Source organism: Phoca vitulina, unplaced genomic scaffold, assembly GCF_004348235.1.
Source record: "Phoca vitulina isolate PV1807 unplaced genomic scaffold, GSC_HSeal_1.0 scaffold81, whole genome shotgun sequence".
Lineage (NCBI taxonomy): Eukaryota > Metazoa > Chordata > Mammalia > Carnivora > Phocidae > Phoca > Phoca vitulina.
In genome coordinates this window covers 772,507-785,704 of record NW_022589784.1, presented here as the reverse complement: position 1 = coordinate 785,704, position 13,198 = coordinate 772,507, and the positions used below count along the sequence as shown (strand labels likewise).

The following is a 13,198-nucleotide window of genomic DNA, read 5'->3' as shown; positions in this document are numbered from 1 at the left end:
GGGCTGGGGGCGGCGCCAACCTCGCGGCACCGCCAAGCCCTACCCCCGCCGCCGGCCAATGGGGCGCGCGTATCCGCCCTGGGACCCGCCCCTTCCGCCCGGGCGGGCGTGCGCGCGGTTGACTGATAGGCGCTGGACGGGCGCGCGGGCGCGCGGGCGCGCGGGCGGTTGATTGACGGGCGCTGGGAGGGCGGCGCGAAGCCGAGAGGCGACGGCGGGCAGCGACGACGGGCGGCCTCGGTCCGGGCCGGCCCCGCTCTCTTTGTGAGCCCGCCTCCGGGTGCCGCGGCCAGGCGAAGGAGCCCCCGCCGCGCCCCCGCCCCGACGGCCCGAGAGAACCTTCCGGAGCCTTCCAGAACCTTCACGTTCCTGAGGCGCCACGTGCTGCCGCGGTGCCCACGGCGGAGGCACTGAGCGCAGCCCGGGAAGCAGGTACCAGCGCGTGGGCTGGGCTCCGGGGTCGCGTCGCCTCTTTTCAGCCGAATCCGCCGGCGTCGGCCAGGCGTGGCCCTCAGCAGGCGACTCCGCCCGGCCCGTGACCTCGAGCCTCCCGCCCCGCCGCGGGCGGAGGAGGGCGACGGGCGGGGGGATGGAGGAACTGGGGGGGCAGGGGGCGCGGGGAGGTCTGACGCCCGCGGGGGGCGGGGGCGCGGGGGCTGACACCCTGGGGGAGGAGGGGCGGGGGGCTGACGCCCGGGGGGGGCGGGGGGCGCAGGGGCCGACGCCTGGGAGGTGGGGGAGCAGGAGGGAGCAGGGGATGAGGCGGGGGGTGGGGGCTGACTGGTGGGGCGTTGGCGCCCAGGGCAGGCAGGGAGCGGGGAGCTGACGCCCGTAGGTGGGGGGGAGGACGGGGGCGGGAACCGCTCGGCGCGGGAGAGCAGGCCGGGCGCTGCGCCCTGTTCCCGCCTGCGGGTGTAGACGGTGCCCGCGGCGGTCCCCCTGGGGCCCTGCTCAGGCAGCGGGATGGATTCAGACGGTGGTGGAGCCTGAGTTCGGAGGCGGGTTTGCAGAATGCGGGTTCAGCTGTGGTTTGGACCGACTCGCCCTCGGGGTGCGTGCGGGTTTGAACGTTGGGTGCAGTCGTCAGGGGTTACCGGTGGCGGAAGCAGCCCCGCCTGGCCCTCCGCACGCAGGGCTGCGGGGGAGCGCGAAGGGGCAGCCTGACCTCGTCCGCCCCCGGGCCTCAGGCGTTCAGACCCCCGGCCCCGCAGGCTCCCCCCAGTCAGAGGTGCTCCGAGGCCGGTTCCGTGGTCGTGCGCAGACGCGAGTCCCCCGAGTTTGCAGCGGCGCAGACCGGGGCTGCAGTCCGACGGAGACCCCTCTAGGTGCGCGGGCAGGCCCGGGTGGTTCCCGGACGGGGGCGTCTGGTTAAAGGCTGAGCTCCTGGCCGTTCTGCCGGCCCTTCAGCAGTAGAGCCTCGCGCCCTGCGCGTCTCGGGGTTTGGGGGAGTCCGCAGGCGTTCCGGGGCTGCCTGGTGGCCCGGCCTGGGCGCGCCGTGCTGGGGAAGGTGGCCCTCAGGGAGCTCAGTCCGATGGAGAGGACAGGTCGTCGGGTGGCGACAGCAAACCCCAGCGCTTCTCGCTCGCTGGCTTCAGTTGCCGCAGGAAGCGTAGCCGGCCGCGGTCGTAATGAGCCCGGCATCTTGGTTCCCTGCAGCCGCGCAGAGCCTGTCCGCCGAACGCTTCCTCCGTTGTGCAGCCTGGCCTGGCTTCAGCCTGGCGCTGCCGGGCCCCAGCAGCACGTGTGTGCTTGGTTCACCGGAGGGTCGGCTGGCGGGGGGCCGGCGTCTCCGCCCTCCTCCGCCCTCCGTGGAGTCGGGGTCGCTGCCCGCGCTGTCGCCGGCTTCTGACTTGGCTGCTGAAGGTTCCCAAGAGCACAACCCATTTTACAGACGAGGAAACCCAGAGAGAAGAAGGTTGACTCATTTGTCCAAAGCAGAGCTGAGATTTTATTTTTAAGATTTGTTATTTATTGATTCCAGAAGACAGAGCATGAGTGGGGGGGAGGAGCAGAGGGAGAGGGAGAAGCAGACTCCCCGCTGAGCAGGGAGCCAGACTCCCACTCTAGGCTCCGTCCCAGGCCCTTGGGATCGTGCATGACCTGAGCTGAAGGCAGGTGCCCCCAGAACTGAGGTTTGAGATAGGAAACTAGCTCCAAAGCCCCATGAAGTACAGGTTCTGACAAAGCTGATACAGGAGGAGTTCAAGAAACCAAGAGAGGAACAGACAATTTTGTTTGTGGCCAGGGGTCAGGGGTGGAGGGGATCATGGAAATGACATTTAGCCTGAAATCCTGATGTCTGAATGGCCTGGGGACTGGGGGAGAGTTTTCAGAGCTTAGGGGGCCATGCAAAGGCCCTGGGGTGGTGGAAGGCCCTACTTGTTAGAGAAAGTAAGTGATGCCTAGTGAGGCCCAGAACAAGGGTCAGGGAAGCAGAGGGAGTCCCTCAGGGCTTAGGTGTGCCCTAGGAGGGTTTTTTGGTTTTGTTTCTAATTTATTATTTTATAATAATTACCAATCCACCGAAGTTTGCAGAAGTAGTCCAGAGAGGAACCTTGTACCTGTCACTCCATTTTCCCTGTGGTTATATTTTGCGTATCTGTGATACAATATCTCAACCAGGACACTGAGATGATAAAGTGGTGTGTGGAGCTCTGAGCCATTGTATGATGCGTAGATTTGTGTACCCACCACCCTAGTCAAGACACAGGACATTCCCATAGCCACAGAGAGCTCCCTCCAGCTGCCCCTGATAGACACCTCCCCCCGCAGGCGCCCCACTGCCATCCCTCGTCCCTGGGCACCACAAGCCTGTTCTCCATGTCTCTTAATTCCCTGTGAATGCTCTGTAAATGCAACCATACAGCACATAGACCTTGGAGACCTGCTCTTCTCACTCAGCGCAATACCCCAGAGAGGCATTCAAATTCTCCCACGTATCAGGAGTTCTTCCTTCTTGTCTGAGTAGTGTTCCATGCGGTGCATGTGCCGGATAATTTCCCTATTTTAAGGTCCCTGATGTCAACCCCATGTATGCATGGTTTCCAGGGATCAGAGTGTGGACATCGTTGGGACCCATCTATCCCACGCGGGGGATCAAGGAAGAGTGGAGGGCCTGACCTAGGCGCTGGCATACCACGTGTGCCCTATATTCCCAGATTCAGGCACACCCCTACAGCTGTAGCTAGCTGCGGGCAGCCTGGGAAAGTTGTCTTTATTCTAGGAGCCACTTGCCCAGTCGTAAGGGAGGTTCTCCTTGGAGGAGAAGGGACATCGGAGGACAGCTAGCAAACCCTCATCAGAGCTTGTCCGCATCTCAACCCAGGGGTGGTTGAGAGGATTCACCGGGCCCTTGCCTGTGAGTGTCTTGTAGGCTGCCTGGCACCCCACAGCTGGGGCCCTGGTGGGCACAGCAGTTAATATCAGGGAGGCAGGTGCTGTGGGGTGGACAGAAGACGTGCTCCTTGGGCACATCGCCTCCACCTCAGTTTACCCACTGTGAATTAGGGGAGACTGCACTGGGTATCTCCCCTGTGATCCTACTGCCTTTTACCTGTAGTCCCAGTGGTAGAGAAGGCTGGTTTGTCTGTTCCCCACCCAGCCTGGGGGAGAAGCCTGGCCTTCCCTCCAGTGTCTGGGGGGCCTGGAGCCTTGGAGTGCAGTCCAGGAGAGATGAGATGAGGGCTGAGTGACTGAGTGAGTGATCAAGTGGACAGATGCGTCCCTGTGGAGCTGCCCAGTGGACTGTGCCAGGAAGCCCCATGTAGACCAGAGCAGAGTCTGTGGTACTCAGGACCCTTATCCCCGTAGCATGTAAAATAGAGGGAAGGCTGCGTCTGTGACTCGGGGGGGCTGAGAAGAAACCCCAAAGAGAAAGGAACCCACACACCCTAGGTCTCTCCTGCCTAGACCTGGGTACCAGCAGCCCCACCGCGAGCGAGCTCTTCTCCTACCTGCCTCCTGTGGGCTGTTCCTGGCCCACGCTGTCACCCCTCTGTGTCCTTGACGGTGTGGCAGGCAGAACACTAAGAGAGTCCCCAGTGGCTCACGACCTTGTGTAATCCGCTCCGCTTGAGTGAGAGTAGAATTTGCCCTGTGATGGGTGTCACACCTCTGATTATATGTTTTACGGTGGAGGTGAAAGGATTTTTGGATGGAATTAAGGCCCTTTAATCAGTTGATTTTTAGGGGCGCCTGAGTGGCTCAGTCGGTTAAGCATCTGCCTTTGACTCCGCTCATAATCTCAGGGTCCTGGGATCAAGTCCCACATCAGGCTCCCTGTTCAGCGGGAAGCCTGCTTCTCCCTCTCCCTCTGCTGCCCCCCCGCTTGTGCTCGCTCTCTTTCTGTAAGATAAATAAATATAATCTTTAAAAAGAAAATCAGTTGATCTTTAGTTAATGAAAAAGGAAATTATTTTGGTGGGCCTGACCTAATCTGGGGAGCCCTTTAGAAGAGGGACTGGGGGTCCTCCTGAGGTCAGAGGGACTCTCCTGTGTCCATGGAGAAGCAGGACACTGCAAGGTATGCAGCTGCCCGGAAGGAATTGTGCCCACAGCCCTGTGAGCATGGAAGGGGCCCCTCCCTCAAGGCGGCACAGGCCCAGCCAGCCCCTGGAACAGCACCGCAGAGACCCTGAGCAGAACACCCACCCTGTGTTCCCCGGGCTCCCGACCCACAGAAACTGTCAGATGAGCGTTGTTTTAAGCCTCTAAGTCTGTGATCACTTACACGTTGCAATAGAAAACAAACAGATGGCGTTCCTCCATCCGCCATGGTGGAGTCCCCAGGCTCCCTCTCCCGCCTTCCTCGATTGTTGTTTCCGTGGTCTCCCCAGCCTCCTTGCCCTCCAGAGGCCCAAGTCAAGGTTCAGCTGCTTCAGGGAACCCTCCCTGGGAGCCCACAGCCGGTCTGCACCTACGGCGTGGTGGTCACTGGTGGGGTTCCTGTCTGTTTCGTTCTCCCTCCTGACACGTTGCACAGGGTCACTCGCACTTCCTGCCCCCATCAACGCAGGCAGGGCCGTGGCACGGGTGCCGGCAGGAGAAACGTGAGCAGGGCACTGTGGCCAGCAGGCGTTCGCCCTCCGCCCCTTTCTGCTCGCCCCAGGAACCGGGTCTGCTCTGGATGCCGGCTGCCCCCCACCCCCTCCGCCCCGGCCAGGCCCAAGAACAAGGAGGATGGTGACACAGTTGAGCCCCACCGACCATAGTGGATGACTGGTGGAGGAGTTCCTTTAGCTGCTGTAACAAAGCAGTGTCACCTGGTGCCTTAAAACTATAGGTATTTATGATCTCGTGCTTTTGGAGAAGTCGGAGATCCAGGCATAGCAGAACTGGTTCCTTCAGGGGTTCTGAGGGAGCGGCAGTCCCACCTCTGTCTCCCAGCTCCTGGGGGCTCTGGCAGTCCTTGGCTGTGGACACATCCCTCCCCTCTCTGCCTCTGTCTACACATGGACTCCTTCCCTGCCCTGTGTCCCTGTCTCCCTTTTTTTTTTTTTTAAAGATTTTTTATTTATTTATTTGACAGAGAGAGGCACAGCGAGAGAGGGAACACAAACAGGGGGAGCGGGAGAGGGAGAAGCAGGCTTCCCGCCGAGCAGGGAGCCCGATGCGGGGCTCGATCCCAGGACCCCGGGACCATGACCTGAGCCGAAGGCAGATGCCCAACGACTGAGCCACCCAGGCGCCCCCCTGTCTCTTTTTATAAGGACAGCAGTCATTGGAGTTAGGGCTCACCCTACTCCATTATAATCATCTTAGTTTCAGCAAAGACCCTACTTCGTGAGGTTCTGAGGTTCTCGGTGGACGTGAGTTTGGGGGGGACACTATTCAACGCAGTCCCCGTAGCGGGTGAGAGAAATGAACCTTGTTGTTGACAGACGCTGGGCCTCAGGGTGCTTGTCACGTCGCGGAGTGCCGCTGATCTACACTGTAGTTATCTGCCTGCATACCTGTCTTCGCCTGGACACTGACCTACTGCCAGTGGGAGATGGCGTATCAGCTGTTGTTGTCCCGTTGGCACCAGGACATACTCTAGAGACGCAGGTGGGCTTGTTTAGGAGAATACCTTAATTAGGACTAGGGAGCGGTCAGGGCAGCCCTTAGGGTGTGAGGTGAAAGGGTGCATGGAGAAGCCGCTAAGCTTCCCAGCAGGAGGAGAGTGCCGCCGTTTGGGAGGAGAGGGGGAAGAGGGGCCGCCCGAGGTCGGCGGAGAAGGCAGAGCCTGTGGACATCACGGCACCCAGCAGCACCCCATCCGGGGGCCCCGTGCCGCAGAACAGGTTTGGCCAGACCCTCCCTGAGCTGGAGCTGCTCGGCTGAAGCAGAGGACAAGCTGCCGGCCAGTGGCACGGTGCCTGGTCCACCGAGAGCTCAGCGTGGACAAGGGGACTGGAAGGCGCCTGCCACGTGCGAGGGGCCGCGGAGACCACGCTCCCCGTTACAGCAGCCTAGCCCTGAGCTCCTCATGCCGCCAAGGCCCAGAGTGTTGACCCAGCCACAGGGCTGTGCTGGCGCTGGCCGCCCGGTGGGTGCAGGGCAGTCCCGGAGGAGGCCATGGCTGGGACTCCATCATGATCCTGAGCTTTGTTGGGTTACCTTGGGCCTGCATTATCTCTGTCGTGGTTTTTAGAAAAAGGTGACTGAAGAAGTAAAGTATTTTAAAACCACCTACATTATGCTTCCCTGATGTGGGACTGGCTCCCTCCAGGCCGCTGGCCTGACTGCTGTGTGCCCCTTCCCAGCAGGCCGCCCCACCATCAGCTGTCCTGGGGGCCTGGCCCTGACTCGGCCTGCAGGGCCTGTCGATGGCTTTGCTGACAGCTCTGAAGAAGCCGTACGCCCCGCTTCACAGCACTGATCCTAGTTGTGGTACTAACTGGCTTTCACGCCCCAGTCTCTCCTCGGCAGTGCTGCCATTTACAGCCTTCCTGGGCATCATGGAGGCTTGAGCAGCATCCCTAGTCCCCACCCAGTCGATGCCAGGAGCGCCCCCAGTCATGTCAACCACAGACGTCCTCGGACGTTGCCCAGTGTTCCCTGGAGGCAGGGTCCTCCCGGATGAGGTCCATGGCCATAGACTAATTGCATCCCTGCCATCATTCTTGGAGGTAGCCTCGAATGGGTCAGCTTGCGCCCTAGGATATCCTCGGGACAAGCTTGGCCCCTGCACCCAGTATGGGCTCACTGCCTGCTGTGTGAAGAAATGAAAGAAAAGACAGCCCTGACAGCAGGAGGCTTTCTTCTCCAGAACTTCCGACTGCCCATCAGGACTTCCCTTTGGGTGGTGGGCCACTGTGGGAGGAGGGAGAAGCCCCATCTTTGTCCTTCACCTCTGCTGGCATGCTGAATCTGGTTTTGGCCGTTTGCATTTAGCACGTCCGAGGTTCTTCCTCGGGCCTGGTGCGGTCCCGAGGGGCTGTCCTTCGGCATGTGCCCAGGATTAACAACGCAGAATGAAATGTGAACGGGACGGCTTGGGGTGCCTGGCGGGAGTTTCTGCACAGAGCATAGATCGTATCTCTATTACTGTTTTAGGGCTGTTGTTACAAAGCACCACAAACAGAAATTTACTGTCTCCTAGTTAGGGAAACCAAAAATCCAAACTGAAGGTGTCACAGGGCCATGCTCCCTCTGGAGGCTCCTGGGGAGGATCCTTCCTGCCTCTTCCAGCCTCTCGTGGCTTTGGAATCTCTTGGTTTATGGATGCAGTCTTTTCTCTGTGTGTTTGTGTCCAAATTCCCTTCATCTTATAAGCACACCACTCGTTGGATCTAGGTCCTTTCCAATCCAGTATGACCTCATCTTAACTACTAACTTACGTCTGCAAAGACCCTATTTCCAAATAAGGCCCCATTCACGGGTTCCTGAGGGTTAGGACTTCAGCATAACTTTGGGAGACACATTCAACCCGTAAAAACATCACAGTTAACAAGTTCCTCACCATGCTACCTGTGGGTCAGTGTTGTGAGCAGCAATCTTACACGTTATCGTTTGCCAGGTAAAACACAGGATTAAATTATTAGGTACACATTAGGTGCAGATTATTGGGTACATGTTATATATGTAGTAAATGCTCGTTAGATACGTTATTAACATACAGTTAATCATGTAGTCTGAGTTTAACTGTTACATTCTAAAAATACATGTCATATATATAAATTTCAACGGTAACTGGGTGTTCTGTATTTTTATTTGGTAAATTTGGCAACCCTGTTTAATAATTGGATTTATAGACTTTTCCCCAAAGGGGCAAATGGAACTTCTAGGAACATTATGTTGATTTCCCTATTTCTGCAAGAACCTTTGGTTTCTAGCAGTTGGAGTCTTGTCATGAATAATGGGGATGCTTTCAACAGTGTGTGTACAGAAGCCTCCGGAAACGGAGGAAAATTGGTTATGACATACAGATTTTAAAATACGATGGGGCGGGCGTCTGGGTGGCTCAGTTGGTTGAGCATCCGACTCTTGATTTCAGCTCAGATCATCAGCCCCATGCAGGGCCCCCTGCTCAGCGGGGAGTCTGCTTGAGATTCTCTCTCTTCCTCTCCCTCTGCCCCTGCCCCCGCTCACATGTGCTCGCTTTCTGTCTCTCTCTCAAAATAAATATTTTTTTTTTAAAGATTTTATTTATTTATTTGAGAGAGAGAATGAGACAGAGAGAACATGAGAGGGGGGAGGATCAGAGGGAGAAGCAGACTCCCTGCTCAGCAGGGAGTCCGATGCGGGACTCGATCCCGAGACTACAGGATCATGACCTGAGCCGAAGGCAGTTGCTTAACCAACTGAGCCACCCAGGTGCCCCTCAAAATAAATATTTTTAAAAACATGTTGGCTGCCCTTTTTAATCAAATATTTAAAACTAATTTTATTGTGGGTTTATGCTGATAAAATTTGCGTACAATACAACTTACACATTTAAAGTGTGCAATTCAGGGGCGCCTGGGTGGCTCAGATGGTTAAGCGTCTGCCTTCGGCTCAGGTCATGATCCCAGGGTCCTGGGATCGAGTCGCACATCGGGCTCCTGGCTCATCAGGGAGCCTGCTTTCCCTCTCCCTCTGCCTCTCCCCTGCTCGTGCTCTCTCTCTCTCTCTGTGTCTCAAATGAATAAATTAAAAAATTAAAAAATAATTAAAAAATTAAGTGTGCGGGGCGCCTGGGTGGCTCAGTTGGTTGAGCGACTGCCTTCGGCTCGGGTCATGATCCTGGAGTCCAGGGATCGAGTCCCGCATCGGGCTCCCTGCTCGGCGGGGAGTCTGCTTCTCCCTCTGACCCTCCCCCATCTCATGCTCTCTCTCTGTCTCATTCTCTCTCTCAAATAAATAAAATAAAATCTTTAAAAAAAATAAAAAATTAAAAAAAAATAAAAAATTAAGTGTGCAATTCAGTGATATTTATTCACAATGTTGTGCAATCACTACCTCTGTCTAGTTCCAGAACATTCGATCACCCCAAAAGAAGCCCTGTCCCCATTAGCACTCACCACCCCCTCAACCTGTTCCCCGGCCCCCACGAGCCCCCTTCCCGTCCGCAGATGAGCCTGTTCTGGACGTGTCACCCATGTGGACTCACACCCCACGTGGCCTTCTGTGTCTGGTTCCCTCCCTGAGCGTCGTGGGCTCGGGGTCCGTCCCCGGGGCTGCACGTGTGGGCGCTCCACTGCTTTTCATAGCCCAGTAATGATCTCGGGTGTGGTGTGATAAGCTAAAATGGCCACAGAAAGACACCCATATCCGAATTCCTGGAACCTATGAATGTTGTCTAGCAGAAAAGGAATTTTAAGATGTGATTAAGTTAAGGACCTTGACGGGAGATGATCCAGGATTATCTGAGTCCCGATGTCATCACAGGGGCCCTGATGGAGGGGGGGGCGGATTTGACGCACACATAAAGGAGAAGCCGCATGGAGCTGGAGGCAGAGACTGGAGGGACGCAGTCACAAGCCAAGGGACCCCTGGGGCCCCCAGGAGCCAGAAGAGGCGGGAAGGACCCTCCCTGGAGCCTCCAGAGAGAGTGGCCTGGCAATTTTGACCCAATGAACATGATTGGGGCCTTCTGACCTCTAGAACTGTGAGATATAAATCTATATGGGACGCCTGGGCGGCTCAGTCATTTGGGCGTTTGCCTTCGGCTCGGGTCATGATCCCAGGGTCCTGGGATTGAGTCCTGGATTGCGCTCCTGAGCAAGGAGCCTGCTTTTTCCCACTGCTCGTGCTCTCTCTCTCTCTCACTGACGAATAAATAAAATCTTAAAAAAAAAAATCTATGTTAATCACCCAGCGTGCAGTTAACTTGTTTCCGCTGCTGTTACGGGCTGAATTGTGTCCTCTCCAAATCCATATGTTGAAGTCCTAATCCTCAGGATGTGACTGTGTGTGGATATAGGGTCTTTAAAGAGGTCATTACGTTAGAATGAGGTCACAAGGGTGGGTCCTAACCCAATAGGACTGGTGTCCTTATAAGAAGAGATTAGGACACAGGAGACCATGTGAGAACATGGGCAGACGATGGCTGTCTACACAATGAGGGGAAACGAGCCCTGCCAACACCTTGATCTCAGACTTCTGGTTTCCAGAACTAGGAGAGAAGAAATGTCTAGCTCCGCCAGTGTGGTATTTCGTGACGGCAGGCTGAGCAGGCAGAGACAGCAGCCTTGGGTAACTGATACCAGCTTATATTTGTGCCCCCGCCACCACAAGGACTCGGTGCGTGGTGTCCCTGCCACACGTGTGCCTGTCCTGGAATTACCCCCCGCCAGACCTGGCTGCTGGCTGAGCTGTGGGCGTGGAGGGAGAATGGTGCAGCTGCTGTGCAAACATGTCTGGCAGTTCCTCAAAAAGTTAAAAATAGAAGGACCATATGACCCGGCAATCCCACTCTGGGTATCTACCCAAAAACACTGAAAACATTGAAATATCAAAAAGATAATCTGCACGCCGCGTTCGCAGCAGGAGTATTTACAGTAGACAGAAGTTGGAAGCACCCCAGTGTCCATCCACAGATGAAGGATACATGGTGTGGTCCGTCCCCACATGGGAACACGCTCCAGCCTCAGGAAGGAAGGGACCCCGGCACCTGCCACGACGTGGAGGGACCCCGAGGACACTGGGCTCAGTGAGAGGAGCCAGACCCCGAAGGACACATCCCGCAGGACCCCACTCCCAGGAGGTCCCCAGAGGAGTCCCGTCCACAGAGACAGAGAGGAGAGGGTGGGAGCCAGGGCTGGGGCAGGGGGTGGGGAGTCCGTGCTTCGTGGGGACAGAGTCTCCGTGTGGGGAGATGGAACGTTCTGGAGACGGAGGGTGGGGGTGGTCGCAGGACGGTGTGAGTGTGCTTCATGCCGCTGAGCTAGCTGTGCACTTAGAGATGGTTACGATGGTGAATTTTGTGTGTATCATACAACATTAGGAAAAAATTTTTAAACCCCATTCCTACAAGCCAGGCATTTCCCACACCGTGTGGGATGTTTCCTGACGTGTTCCGTGTTGGAGTCGGAGGACGACAGACACCCCGTCAGGAACATGACCCCGCTGCCGCCCCCTCAGTGACTCTCCCGCGGCCGCGTCCTCGCTCTAGCGAGACACCTGCATTCCCAGACCAGGGAAGGGCGTGCGCTGCAGTGTCTCTTCAACAAAGAGCCAAGGATTAGGCCCCGTTGAGTTCCCATCCTGTTTGCCTTTGATTTTTTTTAAAAAGCCTTTCATTTCCACTATTAGGCATTTCAGGGCAGGCTGCGTGGTGTCATCTGCATTTCAAACAAGTGCCGCTGGGGAGATTTGTTTCCTCCTTCTTTTCTGTTTCCTCGTTCTTCTCCCAGACGGGTAATCTGCAGCCGCTTTTATTGGTTTTCTTCAAGGTCCTCCATCATATTGTCCCACATTGTTCCCAGACGGTCGCAGGGACACAGCGGCCAGCCCCCAACCCAGCGTCCACGCTGCTCCTCTGGCACCCAGACCCCGGGTTTCTCAGGGTCTCCCCGCCCTGTTTCGTTTCCACCCAAGACACTGAGTGGAAATGATTTTCCTGTGTGTGTGAGTGTAAGAGTGACTGGAGCGGAGCAGGCGTGGGGCGCGACGTCCCCTGCAGGCGTGCGGCACGTGGTTGGACAAGTCGGCAGGTGGTGCGGGGCTCGCCCGCGTGCAGCGGCGGCCCACGCCACGTGGCCCTCCTGCAGGATGCCTGCAGCAGCGCCTTCCATCCCCGAGAGGGGAGTCTGCCTCCCTAAGTGCCCCGAGCCTCAGCTGCCGCTCCTGGGCTCCTGCTCGCGGCCGGCAGCTCGTGCAGAGTCCCTAGAGCACGGACTGCCCCCGGGCTGGACCTGATGGCCTTGACCGGCCTTGACTGGTGCCTCTACCCCGCCAGCAGGTGCGCTTCTGTCTGCAGTTCCGATTTGGAGTGTGCTCCAAAGAATCTGGTGGGTTTCCATGCTCATTCTCACACGGGGCGATTTCTAAACATGGTGGCAAAATATGTATAACACAGGATGTCCTGTCGTAACCGTCTCTAAGCGCGCGGCCCCGCGGCCTGAAGCACACTCACACGGTCCCGCGGCCACCCCCACCCGCCGTCTCCAGAACGTTCCGTCTCCCCGCTCGGAGAGTCTGTCCCCGGCAAGCGCCCAGATGCACCACCCCCACCCGCAGGGGCAGTTTGGAAACTTGGGCTCTACTCCTCACGTGCTTCTGCCTGTCCCCCGCGCGGGGCAGCTCCAGCCCAGGTCAGGCCAGAAATCAGAACTGCAAGCGTTTATTTGACGGGACTCCGGCTTTGTCGTTGGCCCAGCCTGTGATGCAAACTCTAGTGTATTTGGGCTTTTCAGTTCTTTTAATAAGAACCAGATGAGTTCACTCTACAGTCTTCCTCAAATGAAGTGCAGCCGTAGTCCGGAGTGTTGGTCTCCTTATCATCCAGAATTGCATTCTCGGAATGTGAAACTGATCAATAAAAATGTCTAAAAACCATAACTCCAAGAGGCCCGGGTGGCGCAGTGGGTTGAGCCTCTGACTCTTGGTTTCGGCTCAGGTCGTGATCTCGGGGTCCTGGGATGGAGAGCCCAATGTGTGGCTCTGCACTCAGCGGGGAGCCTGCTTCTCCCTCTGCCTCCGCCTCCCACTGCTTGTGCACGTGTGTGCGCATTCTCTCCAAAATAAATCTTAAAAGAAAACCACGTAACTCTGCATTAGAGCGATAGAAGGTGAA

At 57.0% G+C, this 13,198-nt stretch overlaps 1 long non-coding RNA gene across 1 annotated transcript in view; it reads left to right on the top strand.

Moving 5' to 3' along the window:
* The first annotated feature begins 199 nt into the window (after nt 1-199).
* LOC116625767 overlaps nt 200-13,198 on the top strand; it is a 31,645-nt gene continuing 18,646 nt past the window's right edge. Inside the window, exon 1 of the long non-coding RNA XR_004298129.1 lies at nt 200-432. This is a non-coding gene — a long non-coding RNA (uncharacterized LOC116625767). The remainder of the gene's footprint in view (nt 433-13,198) is intronic.